The sequence below is a fragment of the Oncorhynchus mykiss genome, chromosome 3 (assembly GCF_057628025.1).
Source record: "Oncorhynchus mykiss isolate SJ-2025 chromosome 3, ASM5762802v1, whole genome shotgun sequence".
NCBI lineage: Eukaryota > Metazoa > Chordata > Actinopteri > Salmoniformes > Salmonidae > Oncorhynchus > Oncorhynchus mykiss.
Genome location: NC_143024.1, coordinates 64957899 through 64976133, shown reverse-complemented (window position 1 = coordinate 64976133; position 18235 = coordinate 64957899). Strand labels below are relative to the sequence as shown.

General features: G+C 41.7%; 1 protein-coding gene across 9 annotated transcripts in view; it reads right to left on the bottom strand.

Moving 5' to 3' along the window:
* LOC110520187 (methyl-CpG-binding domain protein 5) overlaps positions 1-18235 on the bottom strand; it is a 60455-nt gene that overhangs the window by 38837 nt on the left and 3383 nt on the right. The window lies entirely within an intron of this gene.

Genomic DNA, 18235 nt, shown 5'->3' with positions numbered 1-18235 from the left:
AGTTGCAAACATTTCTAAAAAAAACTTTTTTCGCTTTGTCATTAAAGTGTACTGGGTGTAGATTTGTGTGGGATTTTGGTCATGTTGTGTATTTGTCAGTATGTGGACATGTGCTCATCAAACAATCTCATTCCAAATTCATGGGCAATAAAATGGAGTTGGTCCCCCCTTTGCTGCTATAACAGAATCCCCGCAGTAATTTTGGAACATTGCTGCGGGGACTTGCTTCCATTCAGCCACAAGTGCATTAGTGAGATCGGGCACCAATGTTGGGCGATTAGGCCTGGCTCGCAGTCGGCGTTCCAATTTATCCCAAAGGTGTTTGATGGGGTTGAGGTCAGGGCTCTGTGCAGACCAGTCAAGTTCTTCGACATTGAACTCGACAAACCATTTCTGTATGGACCTTTTCGTGCACGGGGGTAACATGCTGAAACAGGAAAGGGGCTTCCACAAACTGTTGCCACAAAGTTGTAAGCACAAAATCGACAAGAATGTAATTGTATGCTGTAGCGTTAAGATTCCCCTTCACAGGCCTAGCTTGAACCATCAAAAACTGCCCCTGACCATTATTCCTCGTCCAACAAACTTTACAGTTGGCACTATGCATTCGGGAAGGTAGTGTTCTCCTGGCAACCGCCAAACCCAGATTCGTCCGTTGGACTGCAAGATGGTGAAGCGTGATTAATCCCTCCAGAGAACGCGATTCCACTGCTCCAGAGACCAATGGCGAAGAGCATTACACCACTCCAGCCGACACTTGGCATTGCAAATGGTGATCTTAGGCTTGTGTGCGGCTGCTTGGCCATGGAAACCCATTTCAAGAAGCTAATGACGAACAGTTCGTGCAGACGTTGCTTCCAGAGGACAGATGATTTTTACGCGCTACGTGCTTACTCACTCAGCGGTCCCATTCTGTGAGCTTGTGTGGCCTACCACTTTGTGGCTGAGCCGTTGTTGCTCTTAGACGTTTCCACTTCACAATAACAACACTTAGTTGACCGGGAAGGTCTAGTAGGGCAAACATTTGAAGAACTGACTTGTTGGAAAGGTGGCATCCTACGATGGTGCCACAATGAAAGTCAATGAGCTCTTCAGTAAGGCCATTCTACTGCCAATGTTCGTATACGGAGATTGCATGGCTGTGCTCTCGATTTAATACACCAGTCCGTATAGGTGTGGCTGTAACAGCCAAATCCAGTAATTTAACCTGTCTAGGACTGGGGTTCCGCTAGCCAAATACAAATCAACAGAAATCTCATAAATCAAATCTCTCAAACATACACGTATTAGGCACCATTTTAAAGATACAATTCTCGTTAATCCAGCCAGCGTCTGATTTCAAAAATGCTTTACAGCGAAAGCTCCACAAACGATTATGTTAGATCACCACCAACTCGCAGAAAAACCAGCCATTTTTCCAGCCAAAGAGAGGAGTCACAAAAAGCACAAATAGAGATAAAATTAATCCCTAACCTTTGATGATCTTCATCAGATGACACTCATAGGACATGTTTTGTTCGGTAAAGTTCATATTTATATCCAAAAATCGCATTTTACATTGGTGTGTTATGTTCAGTAGTTCCAAAACATGCAGTGATATTGCAGAGAGCCACATGAATTTACAGAAATACTCACTATAAATGTTGATAAAAATAAATGTGTTATACATTGAAATATAGATAAACTTCTCCTTAATGCAACCAGTGTGTCAGATTTCAAAAACACTTTACGGAAAAAGCATAATCTGAGTACGGCGCTCAGAGCCCAAAACAGCCAAAAGAAATATCCGCCATATTGCGCAGTCATAAATAGAATTATAAATATTAACTTACCTTTGATGATCTTCATCAGAATGCACTTCCAGTTCCACAATAAATATTTGATTTGTTCGATAATGTCCATCATTTATGTCCAAATAGCTTCTTTTGTTAGGGCGTTAGATAAACAAATCCAAACGCGCATTCAGGTCCAGTTGGACGAAAAGTTCAAAAAGTTATATTACAGGTCGAAGAAATTTGTCAAACTAAGTATAGAATCAATCTTTAGGATGTGTTTATCATAAATGTTCAATCATGTTCAAACCGGAGAATTCCATTGTCTGTAGAAAAGCAATGTAACGAGTGATTACCTCTCATGTGAACGCGTGTGACTGAGAACGAGGCTGCTTAGTCAAACAGCTTAGTCAAACAGCTCTCATTCGCTCACACTTCACAGTAGAAGCCTGAAACAACATTCTAAAGATGTTTGACATCAAGTGGAAGCCTTAGGAAGTGCAAAATAACCCATATCCCACTGTGAATTCGATAGGGGCTGAGTTAAAAAACTACAAACCTCAGATTTCCCACTTCCTGTTTGGATTTCTCAGGTTTCTGCCTACCATATGAGTTCTGTTATACTCACAGACATAATTCAAACAGTTTTAGAAACTTCAGAGTGTTTTCTATCCAATACAAATAATAATATGCATATATTAGCATCTGGGACTGAGTAGGAGGCAGTTCACTCTGGACACGCTATTAATCCAAAAGTGAAAACGCTGCCCCCTATCCCAAAGAAGTTAAAGGGGTGTCTGCATACTTTTGTATATATAGTGTACTATCATCAATAGGCACGAAAGCAGCTCGCATCTATGAATGGCCTTCAGAATAAAAAATGGATTGAATATATATATTTTTTCCTCACCCACAATACCCCATGACAAAATGCTAATTTATTGAAAATGAAATACAGAAATCTAAATTGCATAAGTATTCACACCCCTTTGCTATGACACTCCAAATTGACCTCAGGTGCACCCTGTTTCCATTGATCATGTTACAACAACTTGATTTGAGTCCACCTGTAGCCAATTCAATTGTTTGGACATGTTTTAGAAAAAAAACACCTGTCTATATAAAGTCCTACAGTTTACAGTGCATGTCAAAGCAGAAATCGAAGGATACCATCGAAGGAACTGTCAAGGCAAAGCTGTCAAGACAAAGGGTGGCTACATTGAAGAATCTCAAATATAAAATATATTTTGATGTGTTTAAAACTTTTTTGGTTACTAAATTATCCCATATGTATTATTTCATAGTTTTGATGTCTTCACTATTATTCTACAATGTAGAAAATAGTCGAAATAAAGAAAAACCTTGGAATGAATAGGTGTGTCCAAACTTTTGACTGGTACTGTATATCATAAAGTTTTACATAAACACACACTTCAATAACTTGTGCCAAAATATATTCTTTAAATCACAAAATACACATTCATTAAGTCATTCACCCATGGGATAATTCACTTTGGTTATTTCTGTCAACCAATAAAATGTTCCTTGATGACTCGTAGACTAATTTGCACCATGCACACCAGGTCTTCAACAAGGAAACAAACACATCAGGTAGGTTAAATTAAATAACTATTCTCTACCAAAACTTCAATCGTTATTCAAATAATATATTTCACATTGCTAGAGCTTGTATGTTTAAATGGGCTGCTTTATACACGGTTGAATCATGGTTAACAAGTTACATTGTTTTAATAACTGTCGTACAAAACAAACACTCAACTTCGGCACCTTATGTCAAAGTATCATTGGCAAACGGATTGTGCAACTCTATCCAACATGTGACCGACCACCTTGATTGGGTGTTAAGTAGCAAAATTTGAAATTGTGTTTTTTACATTGGATAAAAGCAAAGAGAAACAGCTACAAAATGGTATATCATACATTGCATTTGAGGAACAATGGGAACGTAATTCTGCTTTGAAAGATGATAAACTTGTAACCTAATTTTTCAGAAAATGTGAACGTTTTGGTACCTACTGGAGAGCTCATCTTTGTCTGCACCCATTCAGCATTATTCACACCCTCTTAAGCTTTAGGCCCACCTATCTCTTTAAGAGTTGATCTGAGCATTCTGTCCTAACAACAGCAGTCAAGCACCCAAGCTAATGTTGGCTATCTTGCTAGCTACTTCCAGACACAAATGAGAGAACAGCTCACAGACCATTTTACTCACCCTAGCAGAGCTGATTAGGCTGTTTTTATGATATCCAGAGCGTTGGTGACTGCAATTGTGCTGCTGGCAACAATTTATGTTTTTTTATGCCAATGTTTACTGACACCGGTCATATCAACGGGTGTTAAGCGTTCATAAATTCGTCAGATATTCTGCTCTCTGGCACAATCAGACGAGAGTGCTCTGAAATCGAAGTAGACAGCCAGAGAGAATTTACCAGCTACGTCTATTGAAATGGTTACTTGTGTAGTGGAGTCTTTTGTTAAAACATGTAGCTGGCTAGCTAGGTAAACAATGAACCATAATTCCAACTCATGCCGTTACTACCCTTGCCTGAATCTGCAGGTACCTAACCAACCAGGTTCAAATGTTAGCTAGCTAACATTAGGCTATAACTAGCAAAGTAAATGGCTCTGAGATACAAATAAGATCATACACATAACATTAGCTAGCTAGCTAACAGTACACTTTGAAATGAAAACTGTAATATCTGAAAATGTAGCTACCTAGACTATCATGGATGAATGCTGCTATGGTTGAAGATGTAATCCAGAGACAGGTGTTCTCTTAGCTATCATACTCTAATTCCACTGATTTCAAAACTCGTCCTCCATAAAGTGGAGAACAACACTGCAGTTCTACTACGAGATATATGCCTATGTCATATTCTCTTTTCTTTCAGTATTCTTGGTTATACCTCGAAGAGATACAATAGTCGTTCTCCAACCAATAATTTGATTCAGTGTCATTGTCTAGAAGTCAGGGACATGCGCTCCATGACACCCACCCAGACTTGAATCCCATTGGAAATCTGTGGAAAGACTTGATGGTTGCTGTTCACCGCCGCTCCCCATCTATTTCTCATAAAGCCAGTCTGGTCAGAGTGTATTACTTGGTGCAGCGAGCCTTCCATACGGATGGCTAAGATTTTGTCATCCCAGTTTTTAAAAGGAAATTGGGCGATAAGATCCACATTCCAGGGGGACCTTTGGCTTTAAATAGTAATACAATTGAAGTCTGATAAAGACTTGTGTGTGTGTGGGGGGGGGGGGCAGCATTGATGTAATAAGGCACTCCACAAATAATCAAGACAGGAATGGGCAAAGTAGACCAGAAAACGTCCTGTAAAATTTGTTTGGAAAACCATCTGGACCCGGTGATTTACCACTTTTTATTGTGAACACTGCAGTTGCAATCTCCTCAGGTGTAAATTCTTCTTCTAAATCATCATGGGAGTCTATCAATTGAAGGCATATTCAGACCATCGAAGAACAAATTAATCAACAAGGGGTCTTGAGGAGATTCAGAGGTGTATAGCGCAGAGTAAAACTGTTTGAATTGATCTCTTTATGTATAACTGTGGTAGCACCAGACAGGGTCTTTATTTGTGGGATTAAACGTGAGGCCTCAGATTTACGGATCTAATGTGCAAGGAGTTTATTGGCCTTGTCGCCTTGCTCAAAACACTATATCGAGCTCGTAAGAGTAATTGTTCAGCTTGTCTGGTAGAGAGCTCATCAAATTCAGATTTGAGTAGCTGGCGTTCTTTATATAGATCAGAGGAAGGATCTGTAGCATACTTCTCATCCAATGTAGCTATGGCTTCGCTCAGGTCTCAAAGAGCGAGATTTGTTTTTGTTGGCTGTATAATTTGGACAAGTAGGTATGCTTTGAGGGACTCCCATATGGAAGAGCAGGACATACCTGGGGTTGAATTAATAAGGAATACGATTATTTCAGAAGACATGAAATGGACAAACTCCTTATCTGAGAGTAAAATTGAGAGTAAAATTGAGTTAAGACGCCATTGAGAACACATACGAGCTTGCCCTTTAAATGTCTCAGCACCCTACAACATTTCAAAGGGTTGTTAGCCCCTTTGATGTTCAACGAAATATACTTGATGGTATTATTTTGGCCACCATGAGCACTCCCGTTATACCACCCTGTCATTAGAGCAGAGTGGAAAAGCAATGAATACCCAAAAACCCAAGGATAAATTGTCTCAGTAATAATGTACGGTGTAAGACACTTGGGAAAAAGACAGAATGACAACATCAGAACTGAACAATTCAACCTCCCCCCCATCCCAGACAATATCTCCCCAATGAGGCACAAGACTAAATAGAACATATTTTCTTTGCACAGTATGTCTGTGAGAGTGTGGTGATAAACCCACAGTACAGCCTTTTAAAGTAGCGTTCTTTGTTAGAGAAACAAGCAGTAAATACATGTTTAAGTCAATCCCAAGTGCAAACGAAATTAGAAAAGCACCACTTGTAGTTGTATAAAATTATATTCCCAGTATTATAACATGTATTGAGAGAGAAAATAAATCAAACATATCAAGGCTCAACCCAAAACCTCTCATTTGAAGTAAGAAGAACATAGTAATTAAAACATTATAGTCTAGTTGGACGATGTGACAACGTACAGCCAAGAGCACAAAACTATGTCTGTACAATGTTTAAAGTTTGCTGCGTGTAAATGACGTTCAAAACCTTGAACATTGAAGTGAAGAACCCCCAAAAACGTGTAGCCTCGGAACATTTACTGGTTTACTCGGTCGAGACAAACGGATGCGGTAAACAAATAACCAAAAATATTTTTGGGTCAATGAGACAATACGTAAACAAAGGAATTACGTAAACCCTTAATACAATGAAATAAAAATGACAGTGTTAAGGCAAGCACACTAGATGATCAAAATATTAAATCACATCAAATAAGCCTGAGTGGGTTCACAAACTCTCAAACAGGAATAATACAGTTATAACTAAAAATAGTGGTACCACAGGTGGGCTACTTACTTACTTACTTACTATCTATCCACAGTTAGCAAGCAACAGTTGCTGATCAATGAGCAAGTCTCAGCCTCCAGTATTTATGCTGCAGTAGTTTGTGTCGGGGGGCTAGGGTCAGTTTGTTATATCTGGAGTACTTCTCCTGTCTTTTCCGGTGTCCTGTGTGGATTTAAGTATGCTCTCTCTAATTCTCTCTTTCTCTCGGGGGACCTGAGCCCTAGGACCATGCCTCGGGTGGACTGGGGACAGCAAGGAGTCATCATGCCAGGTAGCCCCCTGGCATGATGACTCCTTGCTGTCCCCAGTCCACCTGGCCGTGCTGCTGCTCCAGTTTCAACTGTTCTGCCTGTGATTATTATTATTTGACCATGCTGGTCATTTATGAACATTTGAGCATCTTGGCCATGTTCTGCTATAATCTCCCCTCGGCACAGCCAGAAGAGGACTGGCCACCCCACATAGCCTGGTTCCTCTCTACGTTTCTTCCTAGGTTTAGGCCTTTTTAGGGAGTTTTTTCCTAGCCACTGTGCTTCTACACCTGCATTGCTTGCTGTTTGGGGTTTTAGACTGGGTTTCTGTACAGCACTTTGAGATATCAGCTGATGTACGAAGGGCTACATAAATACATTTGATTTGACTTCTTGATGTGGAGTTGAATGGGACCCATAGCCTCTTCCGGAGAATCAAAGGTGTAGTCTTTTCCATCATGAGAAAGCCATAGACGGGCCGGGAATAGCGGTCCCTACTTCACTCCTGGATGGTCCCGTAGTAGACGTTTGGCCTGTCCGAAAGCTGGGTGCGGCCTGGACACAGTGGGGGAGTAGTCCCGGTAGATAGAGAAGCTCTGTCCTTGAAAGCTCAGAGTGCTATTGCGGGCTCCTTGGATAATCTCCTTCTCATGGAAAAAGTGCACTCTAAGAATGATGTCACTGGGCCTCTCACTGTCCCGGGGCTTCTCATCCATGGCAAGAACATCCTTCAGTAGCTGCCCAGAGATTATATCTGTGGCGCGAGGCATTTCCGCTTACTCTGGGACCGATACCAGTCTCAGGTTATTGCGGCGAGAAAATCCCTCTAAGCTTACACGGCTCTCCTATACCTTTTTCAGATCCGCAGCCTACCATTTTATGGTAGTCAGGTCGGAGACACTGTTAGCGGAGGTCTCCAGTGCTGCAATTGACATGGTGTGAAACTCTGTTGTTGTTTTGAGTGATGTGATAGTTGGCACCGTCTCGTTCCGCAGGATAGTTAAATCTGCTTTGAAAGTATGAGAAACCTCTTGTATCCAGGCCTCAATCGTAGCAACTACCTCCGTTTTCATCTCAACTATCTCCAAGCATAGTAGCTTGATGGCCTCGAGAATGTTAATTGCAGTGCCACCAGGCAAAGCCGCACCCCCGGGTAAAGTGCGAGTATCTGGGCCCTTAGACTCAGGAAAGGGCGGTGGTAAAAATGGGTCTTGTAGGCCGGGTTCTCTCAAAGTCGTGTTTTTTACCTCGTGTGTTTCGTCGACATGCTGACATTTGAAAGCAAAGTAGTCTTGGGTATTACGTAAAAGGATCACCAAACTAATATTTGAAAATAAATATCATTTTGCTACAAAATTCCCATAAACTTTAAGAATACTGCGGGAGCAAACGGAAAACACGTCAGTTGCACATGGCGCCCCTAGCGGCCCATTTCAATGATTTTTGTGTCCCATGGAGGATTCAAACTCACACCACGAGTGGCGATAGATGTCAGGAACTTGGTGCCATACCACTGTAAGCAAACTCTCCAGAGCAACATTTGCTCGAGAGGCACATAATTGTATTATCAGAGCATGAGCATGCCAGTGGTAAGTATTGTTTAGTGAGAACGTGTTGGGATGAGATACAAATATATGTTCACCCACCCCCAAAATTAATATTTATGAGCACCCCCCCCCCCCCTTCTCACTTGAATACATTTTTTCAGAAAATTTGAAGGAGTTGGGCAAAGGCTGAAATTGGGGTTGAAAGTTACCCTTTAATACAGGTTGAGAAAAACTGTAATGAAGAATGGGAGAAAATTGCCATATCCAGATGTGCAAAGTTGATACAGACATACCCAAGACCACTCAAAGCTGTAATCGCCACCAGGGGTGTGAAAACTTATGTAAATGAGTTATAACTGCATTTCATTTTCAATGTATTTGCTAAAGTTTCTAAAAACATGTTTTCACTTTGTCATTATGGGGTATTGAGTGTGAATGGTTGAGAAAAAAAACCATTTAATTTAACCATTTTGAATTCAGGCTGTAACTACAAAATGGGGAATAAGTCTATGGGTATGAATGCATTCTTAAGGCAGTCGATAAGATAATTGTTTTCCAGAATCGAGAACGAAGAGAGTATCGCCAATAACAGGTTAGTTGACGAATCTATGGCTGCTTTTATATAGGTAAACTTGTAAAATCAGTAATGATACCAAAAATATTTGGTTATATCACATTATCTGGTGTACAATCTGTAGCTAAATTAAAGTAGGATGCAGAGCACCCTGCCTCTATCCTTATCCTAGCTGTTGTAATTTCTTAGTCTGTCAGGATGATGATTTCGGTGATGATTTCTTTGATTTATTCTTCTCTCACTTTTGTCTCCCATGATCTATTCAGCTCTCCTCTCCTGTGTCCTGCTCCCAGAGATCAACCAATTGCTATTCACCAAGCATTGGCTTAGCTGATTCACTCACCTGTGAGGAGAACCATCCTACTGCAGTTTGAACTAGCCCTAATGTCACTATTAGACATTGAGACCACATGCATTTGCCTGTTGTCTTTTTTTTCTGGGTTGTCTTTTTCATTGTATTTATTTAACTAGGCAAGTCAGTTAAGAACAAATTCTTATTTACAATGACGGCCTACACCGGCCAAACCCAGACGATGCTGGGCCAATTTGTGCGCCTTCCTATGGGATTCCCAATCACAGCCTGTCTTACACAGTCTAGTGAATTTTTAAGAGTTGAAGACCACCAACTACTGATATACAGTGCCTTGCGAAAGTATTCGGCCCCCTTGAACTTTGCAACATTTTGCCACATTTCAGGCTTCAAACATAAAGATATAAAACTGTATTTTTTTGTGAAGAATCAACAACAAGTGGGACACAATCATGAAGTGGAACGACATTTATTGGATATTTCAAACTTTTTTAACAAATCAAAAACTGAAAAATTGGGCGTGCAAAATTATTCAGCCCCTTTACTTTCAGTGCAGCAAACTCTCTCCAGAAGTTCAGTGAGGATCTCTGAATGATCCAATGTTGACCTAAATGACTAATGATGATAAATACAATCCACCTGTGTGTAATCAAGTCTCCGTATAAATGCACCAGCACTGTGATAGTCTCAGAGGTCCGTTAAAAGCGCAGAGAGCATCATGAAGAACAAGGAACACACCAGGCAGGTCCGAGATACTGTTGTGGAGAGGTTTAAAGCCGGATTTGGATACAAAAATATTTCCCAAGCTTTAAACATCCCAAGGAGCACTGTGCAAGCGATAATATTGAAATGGAAGGAGTATCAGACCACTGCAAATCTACCAAGACCTGGCAGTCCCTCTAAACTTTCAGCTTATACAAGGAGAAGACTGATCAGAGATGCAGCCAAGAGGCCCATGATCACTCTGGATGAACTGCAGAGATCTACAGCTGAGGTGGGAGACTCTGTCCATAGGACAACAATCAGTCGTATATTGCACAAATCTGGCCTTTATGGAAGAGTGGCAAGAAGAAAGCCATTTCTTAAAGATATCCATAAAAAGTGTTGTTTAAAGTTTGCCACAAGCCACCTGGGAGACACACCAAACATGTGGAAGAAGGTGCTCTGGTCAGATGAAACCAAAATTGAACTTTTTGGCAACAATGCAAAACGTTATGTTTGGCGTAAAAGCAACACAGCTCATCACCCTGAACACACCATCCCCACTGTCAAACATGGTGGTGGCAGCATCATGGTTTGGGCCTGCTTTTCTTCAGCAGGGACAGGGAAGATGGTTAAAATTGATGGGAAGATGGATGGAGCTTAATACAGGACCATTATGGAAGAAAACCTGATGGAGTCTGCAAAAAAGACCTGAGACTGGGACGGAGATTTGTCTTCCAACAAGACAATGATCCAAAACATAAAGCAAAATCTACAATGGAATGGTTAAAAAATAAACATATCCAGGTGTTAGAATGGCCAAGTCAAAGTCCAGACCTGAATCCAATCGAGAATCTGTGGAAAGAACTGAAAACTGCTGTTCACAAATGCTCTCCATCCAACCTCACTGAGCTCGAGCTGTTTTGCAAGGAGGAATGGGAAAAAATGTCAGTCTCTTGATGTGCAAAACTGATAGAGACATACCCCAAACGACTTACAGCTGTAATCGCAGAAAAAGGTGGCGCTACAAAGTATTAACTTAAGGGGGCTGAATAATTTTACACGCCCAATTTTTCAGTTTTTGATTTGTTAAAAAAGTTTGAAATATCCAATAAATGTCGTTCCACTTCATGATTGTGTCCCACTTGTTGTTGATTCTTCACAAAAAAATACAGTTTTATATCTTTATGTTTGAAGCCTGAAATGTGGCAAAAGGTCGGAAAGTTCAAGGGGGCCGAATACTTTCGGAAGGCACTGTACATGCTTGGTATTATATTAGAATAGCTGTTTGCGAAAGCAACAGCTACTCTTCCTGGGAGCCACACGAAACATTGCATAATAAGACAAGAACTGCTTAAGATCATATATTTAAAAATTGCACGCATAGCCTCCATATAAATACACACACACAAAATATCTAGGCAAATTAGGGGAGAGGCGTTGTGCTGTGAAGTGTTGCTTTATCATTTTCATTTCATGTTCATTTGAGCAATATGAGATAGAAGGGAGTTCCATGCAATAATGGCTCTATATAAAATACTGTATGCTTTCTTGAATTTGTTCTTGATTTGGGGATTGTGAAAAGACCACTAGTGGCTTGTCTGGAGGGGTAAATGTTTTTGTCAGAACTGTGTGTAAGTTGACCATGCAAACAATGCTTGTTAGAGCATATCAAAGACTAAATTCCATAGAGAATTAGGTTGAGGTGACAAATTATATTTACTATTGTAACATGCAGTGATGAATTATATTGTCCCTGTCAGGAGTACAGGCTTTTGCCGTAGATAGCAGAGTTCTCATCTCTGGACCACATGATCTTAAAATTGCCTTATGCTAAGGCACTTCTCTCACTCTACATCCATGGGCTACACTGGTGACCAGGGTGGGATCCTTTTGATACACCTATGTGGCCTGGAAACAGAAATGCTCCATAAGAGAGGGGGGGATACTGAAGCATGCGTTGATGACAGTTCTACAGTCTCCATTAAAGGCTCAGGCTAAACCCAAAGATCGAGTTTAGGAAATGCTGCTCTATATACACTGATAGGGTTGCAAATGGTGGGAAACTTTCCGGGAAATTTCCAGATTTTTTTCTGACATTTTCTATGGGAAGTAAGCCTGGGAATTTTGCTTAAATTCATTTTAAAAAAGTTAGCGTATAACAGTTAACCTATTTTGTGGGATACACAAGGCAATTCTAGGTCTTGTGGCATATTTTGGTTAAACTATCCCAAATTCAATGGAATTGCAACCCTTACTTGCACAGTGCATTCTTCCATCACATGTGCAGTGCACTCTTCCATCACATGTACAACTGATTCTCAAAATCTTGCACACTAATGAGATGCTATTGAGCCCACACTTCAACACAGTCTGAGCCAAGGACTACATGCTTTCTGGTAAATTTTTGATTACAATACTGGGTGGGGCGAATATATTTTATGTTACATACATGATTTTTTGTTAACTGGTTAATGGTAGCCTACAGCAAAGTGTGTTGAAATCATTTCTAACTTGTTAACAATTTCTGTTAGTTTGTTTTTGTTACCACATGGGTTTTAGCTTGCTTGAGCCTGCTAACTGAGGAATGTTAATTTGTTTGTTTCCATACATGTTTAATTTTAAAACATTTATCTTACAAAAGGAGTTGTTTAACCTAACCGCTTAACTTCTTTGGGGTAGGGGGCAGTATTCGGAAATTTGGATGAATGAGGTGCCCAAAGTAAACTGCCTGCTACTCAGGCCCAGAAGCTAGGATATGCATATAATTAGTAGTATTGGATAGAAAACACTCTAAAAAGTTTCCAAAACTTAAAATAATGTCTGAGTATAACAGAACTGATATAGCAGGCGAAAAACCCGAAGAGAACCAATCCGGAATTTCTTTTTGGAGGTGACACCATTTAAAATACCTGTCTATGGGGAAATCAATGGGATACCTCCCAGATTGCAGTTCCTATGACTTCCAGTAGTCTTTAGAAAGAGTTTCAGGCTTGTTTTTTTTACTTAGCTAGAATTGGAATTTTTTTCAAAGTGGCTCCCATTTTGGTTGTAGTGTTGTGGTGCGCGTGGATGAGGGCGCGCACTTCGTTATTTATCTCCGGTATTGAACATACTATTCTCCAACTTAAATGTTATTTTATTTACATATTAGGGTACCTGAGGATTGATTAGAAATGTTTATTGGTAACCTTTGGGATTCATTTGTATGCATTTTGAACAAAGATTACTGAGTCAAGCTCGCCAAATAAACTGACTTTTTTGGGATAAAAAGGACTTTATCGAACAAAACAACCATTTGTGATGTAGCTGGGACCCTTTGGATTGCACACAGGGGAAGATCTTCAAAGGTAAGTGATGTATTATATTGCTATTTCTGACTTTCATGACGCCTCTGCTTGCTTGGAATTTTTTTAAATGCTTTTGTATGCGGGGCGCTGTCCTCAGTTAATCGTATGGTATGCTTTCGCCATAAAGCCTTTTTGAAATCTGACAAAGCGGCTGGATTAACAAGAAGTTAAGCGTTTTTTTTTTTTTTATATTTTTTAAATTTTACCCCCTTTTCTTCCCAATTTCGTTGTAATTACTATCTTGTCTCATTGCTACAACTCCCGTACGGGCTCGGGAGAGACGAAGGTCGAAAGCCATGCGTCCTCCGAAACACAACCCAACCGCACTGCTTCTTAACACAGCGCGCATCCAACCCAGAAGCCAGCCGCACCAATGTGTCGGAGGAAACACCGTGCACCTGGCAACCTAGTGCCCTCCAAGCTCATCATCAAGCTCGAGACCCTGGGTCTCGACCCCGCCCTGTGCAACTGGGTACTGGACTTCCTGACGGGCCGCCCCCAGGTGGTGAGGGTAGGCAACAACATCTCCACCCCGCTGATCCTCAACACTGGGGCCCCACAAGGGTGTTTCTGAGCCCTCTCCTGTACTCCCTGTTCACCCACGACTGCGTGGCCACGCACGCCTCCAACTCAATCATCAAGTTTGCGGACGACACAACAGTGGTAGGCTTGATTACCAACAACGACGAGACGGCCTACAGGGAGGAGGTGAGGGCCCTCGGAGTGTGGTGTCAGGAAAATAACCTCACACTCAACGTCAAAAAAACTAAGGAGATGATTGTGGACTTCAGGAAACAGCAGAGGGAACACCCCCCTATCCACATCGATGGAACAGTAGTGGAGAGGGTAGTAAGTTTTAAGTTCCTCGGCGTACACATCACAGACAAACTGAATTGGTCCACCCACACAGACAGCATCGTGAAGAAGGCGCAGCAGCGCCTCTTCAACCTCAGGAGGCTGAAGAAATTTGGCTTGTCAACTAAAGCACTCACAAACTTCTACAGATGCACAATTGAGAGCATCCTGTCGGGCTGTATCAACTGCTCCGCCCACAACCATAAGGCTCTCCAGAGGGTAGTGAGGTCTGCACAACGCATCACCGGGGGCAAACTACCTGCCCTCCAGGACACCTACACCACCCGATGTCACAGGAAGGCCATAAAGATCATCAAGGACAACAACCACCCGAGCCACTGCCTGTTCACCCCGCTATCATCCAGAAGGCGAGGTCAGTACAGGTGCATCAAAGCTGGGACCGAGAGACTGAAAAACAGCTTCTATCTCAAGGCCATCAGACTGTTAAACAGCCACCACTAACATTGAGTGGCTGCTGCCAACACACTGACTCAACTCCAGCCACTTTAATAATGGGAATTGATGGGAAATGATGTAAAATATATCACTAGCCACTTTAAACAATGCTACCTAATATAATGTTTACATACCCTACATTATTCATCTCATATGTATACGTATATACTGTACTCTATATCATCTACTGCATCTTTATGTAATACATGTATCACTAGCAACTTTAACTATGCCACTTTGTTTACGTACTCATCTCATATGTATGTACTGCACTCAATACCATCTACTGTATCTTGCCTATGCCGCTCTGTACCATCACTCATTCATATATCTTTATGTACATTTTCTTTATCCCCTTACACTTGTGTCTATAAGGTAGTAGTTTTGGAATTGTTAGCTAGATTACTTGTTGGTTATTACTGCATTGTCAGAACTAGAAGCACAAGCATTTCGCTACACTCGCATTAACATCTGCTAACCATGTGTATGTGACAAATAACATTTGATTGATTTGATTTGAACCGGGCCGTGCACTGCGCCCGGCCCGCCACAGGAATCGCTGGTGCGCGATGAGACAAGGATATCCCTACCAGCCAAACCCTCCCTAAATCGGATGACGGACCTCCCGGTCGCTGCCGGCTGCGACAGAGCCTGGACGCGAACCCAGAGTCTTTGGTGGCACAGCGCTGTGATACAGTGCCCTAGACCACTGCGCCACCCGGGAGGCCCCAAGTTAAGCTTTTAACTGATGTATAAAACTTGTATTTTCATGAATGTTTAATATTACGAATTTTGAATTTTGTGCTCTGCAATTTCACCGGATGTTGGCCAGATGGGACTCTAGCGTCCCACCTACCCCAAAGAGATTAACTATTTATATGTACATGGAATTGTATTTGTTGAGGTAGAGGGACTTTTATCGAGGTGAAAATTATGAATCAGATACCTTATCGATGGCAACAGCTCATGGTCCTCCTGGAATCAGAAGGTTTTTTGACTCAACGGAGGAACGTAGTCAGAGAAATGCTGATGAATGTCTTGCTCGAGCTGTGTATGCAACTGGTTAACCTCTGATGCTCACAGGCAATGTGTATTGGAAGAGATTTCTGAATGTTTTTCGCCCAGCATACACCCATCCAACCAGACATGCTTTATCTACTCATTTATGGATGCAGAGTTCAGAAAATCAAAGAAAGCAGAGTGTATTGCAATTATCTCTGATGGATGGTCGAATGTTTGTGGGCAAGAAATAATGAACTACATCATCTCCACCCCTCAACCAGTATTCTACAAGAGCACATACACAAGGGACAACAGACACACTGGTCTCTACATTGCAGACTGAAGGCAGTCATCAATGACCTTGGACCACAGAAAGTATTTGCACTGGTGACAGATAATGCTGCGAACATGATGGCTGCATGGTCTAAAGTGGAGGAGTCCTACCCTCACATCACACCCATTGGCTGTGCTGCTCATGCATTGAATCTGCTCCTCAAGAACATCATGGCACTGAAAACAATGGATACACAACAAGAGAGCCAATGAAATGGTTAGGTATGAGAAGGGTCATCAAGTTATAGCAGCAATGTAACTCACCAAGCAAAGTGAGAAGAATAAGAGCACCAAATTGAAGCTGCCCAGCAACACCCAATGGGGTGGCGTTGTCATCATGTTTCCCCTCCTGGAGGGGAAGCAGTCTCTCCAAGAAATGACCATATCACAGTCTGCCGATATGGACAGCCCCATCAAGAGGATCTTCCTGGATGATGTATTTTGGGAAAGAGTGGTAAAGCAGCCTGAAACCTATAGCAGTAGCCATTGCACGGATTGAGGGAGACAATACCATCCTATCTGATGTTCAGAGTCTGCTCACAGATGTAGGAGATGAAATACATACTGCTCTGCCCACCTCACTGTTACTCCAAGCAGGGGGAAACTGGAGTTCTGAAATACATCAAAAAGCGTGAAGAATTCTGCCTGAAGCCCATACACGCCGCAGCGTTACATGTTGTACCCCAGGTATGCTGGCAAGAGCATCCTGTCTGGGGCAGAGATCAACAAGCCCTATGGTGTCATCACTACTGTGTCTCACCACCTTGGTCTGGATGAGGGCAAGATTCTTGGCAGTCTGGCGAAGTACACTTTCAAGCAAAGGCTTTGGGATGGAAATGCAATATGGCAGTCGTGCCAACATATCTCAGCCACCTGGTGGAAGGGACTTTGTGGATCTGAGGATCTTTCCACTGTTACCTCCATCATCCTCCAAATCCCACCAACATCAGCCACCTCAGAGAGCAACTGGTCCTTGTTTGGGAACACACACACTAAAGCACGCAACAGACTGACCAATACAAGGGTTGAAAAATTGATGGCCATCCGGGCATATTTGAGGCTTTTTGATCCTGACAACGAGCCACCCTCAACAAGGTTGGAAAGTGACAGTAAAGATGATGCCTCAGAGTCTGTTGTTCAAGAGGTGGACATTGAGGAGGTCCAGGGAGAAGACCATGGAAGCCTGAGAGGAAGACAACCAAAGCTTTCGTTTCTAGAGTATCATTTAGATACTAGAGTATCAGTATTTAGAGTATCAACATAGAGTATGTTGAAAACGTTTTGGGGAGATGCGATAAATCATTGGGGATCATTCAATAATATGAAGAGTCAACTCATTTAATTAAAGTTCAATTCGTAACTAAATTGTATTTTATTATTTCTATTGGAAGGATTTAATAATTTGCAATTACACTATCATTCAAAAGTTTGGGGTCACTTAGAAATTCCCTTGTTTTTGAAAGAAAAGCTCATTTTTTGTCCATTAAAACAACATCAAATTGATCAGAAATACAGTGTACCCATTGTTAATGTTGTAAATGACTACTGTAGCTGGAAACGGCAGATTTTTTTTATGGACCATCTACATAGGCGGGAGGCCTCGATGCACAACTGAGCAAGAGGACAAGTACATTAGAGTGTCTAGTTTGAGAAACAGATGCCTCACATGTCCTCAACTGGCAGCTTCATTAAATAGTACCCGCAAAACAACAGTGTCAACGTCAACAGTAAAGAGGCGACTCCGGGATGCTGGCCTTCTAGGCAGAGTTCCTCTGTCCAGTGTCTGTTCTTTTGCCCACCTTAATCTTTTAATTTTATTGGCCAGACTGAGATATGGCTTTTTCTTTACAACTCTGCCTAGAAGGCCAGCATCCCGGAGTCGCCTCTTCCTTGTTGAGGTTGAGACTGGTGTTTTGCGGGTACTATTTAATGAAGTTGCCAGCTGAGGAATTGTGAGGCGTCGGTTTCTCAAACTCGACACTAATGTACTTGGCCTTTTGCTCAGTAGTGCACCGGGGCCTCCCAATCCTTGTTCTATTCTGGTTAGAG